Raw genomic sequence first — 6,000 nt, 5'->3', positions numbered from 1 at the left:
GCACGAGGTAGAGATACTGAATGAGTTGAAGTCATAGAAGTAGATTCAGATTTTCATTTCGTGTCTGTTTCTGTGTGTGCATATGGAGAGTGTTTGTTTTGTGTGGTTGCAATTGTCTTGCACAGTTGTGAAAATTGCTGCCTCAGAGGACAAATTGCTGGAATGAACAGAACTTGACAGGCCTGGAGACAGTGTTTCAATATAGGTTTGTGAAATTGCGAAATAATTCCACCCGTCCACACAAATTGTGAAGGTAAGCTGATTGTAAATATATTCTTATCAAAGAGGAGGCTGAAATGTACTTTATAAATCTGGGATATGAAGCAGGCTTCAGTAATATTGATGACAATGGTATTACGGAATAAAAATCGATTTTACAAACTGTGGATGCTGTGAATCAGAAACAAGAAGCACAGATATTGCTGGAAAGGCTCAGCAGATCCGGCAGCATTTGTGCAGAGAAATCAGGTTTTACATTTCGTGTCGACTGACGCTTCCTCAGAACTGTTGACTCCTCGGTCAGCTTAGATGCAGAAGATAGTCTGAGGGAGGGGGTAAGGAGTAAGGGAATATAATCCGAAGAAAGAGAAGGAATGTTCAACAAATTGATATGGCCCAGGAATGTGATTTGCAAATTTACAAACCTGCCTCGCCAGGTCAATCAAGCAATTCTGATAGATGTTGAAAATGTTCTTTGCTTGTGTGATTAATGATCATCAGGTCGTCCATACACACCAGACAACCGAGTAATCCAGAAACAACTTCCTTGGCAAGTCTTTAAATTGTGGTGGAATCAATTTTCATGCAAGATGGTATGTCTTTAGATTGGTATAGTCCGTTATATGCCACAAATACCAAATTGCCGTTTCTCTTTAAGATGAAGGTACCTGACAGTACCCACTGAGTATGTCCAGATTGTGTTGCCGATAGAATGAAGAGAGGAATTATTGCGAATTAAATGTCGTTAGTCATCTAGGATTAAGGATGATTTAGGCCAAGAAATAGAAGCATTTTATTGTTTTGGATTGTGCAAAGACGCCGTTGAATTTTTCTGTACCTTCATTATGTACCAAGAAAGCCATAGGTAGAAATAAAATCATAGCCTTTGATGTCAATTCCCACATTTCAATAATCTTTAGACGGGTTATAATATATTGTGTACGTCCCCGAACTAAAAACAAAAGTGGGAACCAATTTTTTCTAATTATAATGGGTGTGTCTACCAGGCTTCCAGAGACAATTCCACGATGGAATGTCAGGGCATAAAGGTTGTGGCGGAGCTGCTTGCTTTACATAGGAAGATTCAGTCAGACTAAAGGCTCAATTTTACTGCCGAACTATTCAAGGAGTTTATGGACAGTTCAGGCATCAGTCACTTTACGTCAATTGTGCACCATCCTGAATCTCAGGGAATACTATAAAGATTGCAGCTGGCGCCAAGGCTCACTTGAGCACTTATTGCCAGGATTACCCAAATGATCCTATTTATATTATTTCCATTAGGGATGCTTCACATGAAGGGATTCTGTTTACACCACTCGAATTGGCATTCAGACAGAAGCAAGAGGGCATTTAAAATTAAATATGGAAAAGTTGGGAGGTCCGAAGTCAGATAGCTTGAGGTTGGATTACATTTCTGAGGTGAGAGAAAGATTCAAAAGAGTAGATGAATTAGCGAGACAACATTGGACGGTGGCACAGCACCGAATGAAGCACGAAGCAGGTAACAAATCTAAAATCCGTATGTTTGACGATGAAGATAAATAATTTGTGCTGTTAGCAGTGGTAGGAGATTCTTTCAGAGCAAGATTTAATTATCCCTATCAGATTGAGAAAAATGTAGCTCAGATGAATTATCTGGTAAAGATACCAAATAGGAGAAAAGACTGTAAAGGATATTGTTTGAGTATGGTGGAATTGTACTATGGTAGGGAAAAGGAATCAAGGAAGCAGGTATTATTTCCTGCACTCAATATGAGTAATCAAGTCGTGATGATTTGGATTTTGATGTGCCACAGAAAAAGGTTGAAGGATGAAGAAGTCCTTAGGGAATTGGATAGGGTAGAGCTCTATCTGTCCCAGGAGAAGAGAACTATATTGAATGATTTTTGTTACCGTGCTATGGGCACCTATGCAGAAATGGAAGAGGGAGGACTATGGCCATAGTCGATGAGGCTGACAAATGGATAAAACAACATCCGTACAGGTTCAATCTTTTGAAATAAACGCAGCTTCAGAAGGAAGTGGAAGTTCATTGAGATGAATTAAAGCAAATGTAGTTTGCCAAACCTGTATACGAAATTTGAAGTTACTGACCTATTCTGGATTGACTGTCTGTAGATCAACGCTATGACTAAATCTGACTCACAATAAATTCCCAAACTGAAGATTTGTGTGGAGAAATCTGGACATGACATCACAAAGTTAGACTTCTTTTGTGATTCGGGTCAAAGTCAGAGAGAAAAAAAGATGTTTCTGCTTTTGTGATCCCAAACGGGCTATTTTAATTTAAAGTAATGCCCTTTGAAATTAAAACTGCAACAGCTACTTTTCAAAGTCTTGTGAACAGACCTGTTGTAGAGTTGACCAATTGTGCTGACTTAGTGATATTTAGCAATTCGTGGAAATATCACATGGAAAATTTGGTAGAGTTCTTTGAAAGACTATGGCAGGGGACGTTGATCATAAACTTGCAAAACGAGGAATTGAGGAATTCTTTGGGCACAGCAACGGAAGTGGGTGATAACACTGAGGAACATGAAGGTGAAGGCCATCGAGGAATTCCCAAAACCATCCTCAAAGAAGGAAGTACAATGAGTTTTACAACTGAGCGGATTCTACAGGAAAATTGTTCCAAACATTACTAAACTTTTAGTTCGTAGTTGGGGGGACAACCTCCACTTCATAAAAGCGTGGATTTCACTCCTGAAATACATTACATCTTCTGTGACATAGCTACCGTTGAATACAGCTGCAGCATCATTTTCGCGCTCTTATTAACAAAGGCAAGTATACCATATGCCTTCTTAACGAGGTCACCCACCTGTTCTGATCACAGACTTCTTATGCAGCACCATTCAAAGCAACGACGTTGACAATCTGGTAGCATAAGGGCTGTCTCACGTTGAAACACTACTCTCTACAATTTCCCCAACACGCCAATATCTAAAACTTCCGTTATTCTCTTGAATTGTTTCCTGTGTTCTGATTTGGTCTATCTTTGCTTGCAGTTGGGTTGCTGGTTCATCGTCATGTTTTGGTATACATGGTGAACTGTAAACTTATGCTTGACCAGATAGCCTTATATTTATCTGTACAGTAATTGCAGAAGACAAGTTGGATTGATTCATGTGCTAATCCATGTTTGTACTGGTCCAGGTTCTAATTAGCAAAATAGAAGGACTATACGAAATCCTCAGAGAAACTTGGCAATACTTGTTTAATTGTCTGCCAAGACTTTATACGTAATATTGAGTAGTTATTTATTTTGCATTTGAAGAAGATAATCTCATTTCAGACACAAAAGAATGCAAGCCTTCTTTCTCAGAACCACTGTCTCTCACACACATGTATGCACATGCACACATGTTTTCACACATACTCTCACACAAACTTTTGCAAACATTCTCATTGTATCAAATACACTAACTCAAATTCACACATGCAATCTCTCTCGTTCTGTCTCACTCTCACACACAAATGTCGTCTCTTGCGTGCACTATCAGACATGCAGAAAGACCCGCTCACTCTCTCCCACAGTCACTGACGCACATGAGCAATTCCTGCCTCGCATACATACGCTGGTCTTTATCCAGGAGTTCGTGTTTTCATTTTAATACTTATATTTTAACGGTTCATGAAGACTTAGGTGCAGCTACAGGTCTTTAATTAATTCTTTGCGGTTCAGGCATCTGGTCTGCTCTCTGTGTCGTACGAAGTCCAATTGATCAGTGAATTGAGACAATTCGTGCAGTCAATGTGCAATTCAATGACAATTTTCTGGAATAACGGGACTTTCATTTTCAACGTTTCTCTCTCTGAGGGGTAACGATACAGTACTTTATTAAGGATTGTGGACTATCGTGGCTGTTCGGGCCAGGTGTCCTGTCAGCAGAGTGTTCAAATCTCTACCCACAATCCTTCACTTCTGGGCTTCTTAGTTGAAGGGACTTTCGCACAAATTGACAAAATATTTAATTTGTATGTTGATTCCCAGAATAGTGAGGGCCTTGTGGGAAATCATTGAAATGTGAGGAAAAAAATGCTATGTCTACGTCATTTCAAACCCAATGAATGAAAATATAACCTGATGCAAAGTAGGTTAACAGGTGAAGCACATAAATTATATCCTTCACGCTCAGAAGAGTTTTTCGGTGCAGAAAACAGTGCAAAATATAATTACTTGTCAGTGAATGCCTCAAGGCATAGAGGGAAAGGAGAGAACCAGGGCAAACCTATATAAATAGGTTTTCCCTGATGCATGTGTAACTGCTTAGCAGGAGAGTAACCCCCTGCTGGTTATGAGTTATTCTCTGAAACTAAATACTTTAGTTTCATGTCCAGCTCATAAATTGGAAACGAAGCTGGGTACATACAGTGAATGATTGGCAGTTGGCTTTTTGCAATACGAACAAAGGAACATTGTAGTTATAAGTGGGAGTAGGGAATTCATTCCTCTGCCATTCCTCTGCTCGCGCTGCCATTTAGTTTTTTCAAGGCTGATCTTATCCTGACCTCACCTCCACTATCCTACCAAATGCCTATAGCCCGTTATGACACATTTAATCAGAAACACATCTATTTCTTTCTTGAATCTGTTGATTGATTCTGTCTCCACTGAACTCTGGGGCAGTAAGTTCCATATTAACAAACCCCTGAAAAAGTAGTTTCTCCACATCTCAGTGTTGAAGGTGCCTCCTCTAAATCTATCTCTATGTCCTCATTTTCGAGACTCTATCACAAGGGGGAAAATCTGATCAACATATCCAGCTTATAAATGCCCTTTAGTATTTTAAATACCCCAATCAAATCGGCTCAATTTATTCTGAACTGGATGTAGTACAAGCCCGAGCTATTTAAACCCTCATCGTTTCACAGCCCTTCCATCCCTGGGAAATAACCGGATGAACCTCCTCTGAACGGCATCCAACACCACCACATCCTTCCTCAAGCGAGGAAACTCATTTCTGAGTTGATCATTATTAATGATATCTGAAGGTCCAATATTTGCTTCCACTATTCACTTCCTGTTTATACGCTTATAGAGGCTTTTGGTCTCAGTGCTTACGTTTTCTGCTAACTTAGCTTCTCCTAGCTCGATTGATTCTGCTCTGAGTGAATCCTTGCTGACGTTTACAATACTCCCACTGCTCCAGAGCTTCACTAACCTTCACAGCATGAAATGTTTCGTGTTTATGCTCTCATTGACTTCCTGGATGATTTTGAACTATTTTACAATTCATATACTTCAATTGAGATATATTTAGCAACTCCCTCAGCATTTGCCACTGTTCTTCAGCTCTTCCAGAGCTTCATTTTTTTCCCCAAGCTACTCCGACCAGCTCCTGCCTTAGCCCTGCATAACTGCTTTTTCCCAACACTAAAACTCTATCACAAGGGGGAAAATCTGATCAACATATCCACCTTATAAAAACCCTTTAGTATTTTAAATACCCCAATCAAATCGGCTAAAACTCTCATATAGGACTCTGTCTTCACTCGAGTATGACGTGGTCACTCCCTCCAAGTGGACTGTAAACGACAAGTTCATTTACCAATGTTTTATCGTTTCATAATATCAAATCAAAAAGTGCCAATTCTCTAGTTGGCTCCGAGACATGTTGCTTTAAGAAATAACACCTTACACTCTGAACAGGCCTTCGAGGCTCCCCTAACTACGTTAATTAATCCGATCAATACCTATGTTTAAGTCGCTCATAACGGCCATTGCGCCTTTCTCACAAGCCATCCTTTTTTTCCTGTTTTATGTCATGCCTTACT

The sequence above is a fragment of the Chiloscyllium plagiosum genome, unplaced genomic scaffold, assembly GCF_037043375.1.
Source record: "Chiloscyllium plagiosum isolate Xiang-an unplaced genomic scaffold, Cpla_swu_hap1 HiC_scaffold_52, whole genome shotgun sequence".
Lineage (NCBI taxonomy): Eukaryota > Metazoa > Chordata > Chondrichthyes > Orectolobiformes > Hemiscylliidae > Chiloscyllium > Chiloscyllium plagiosum.
Note: the sequence above shows the minus strand (reverse complement) of the source record.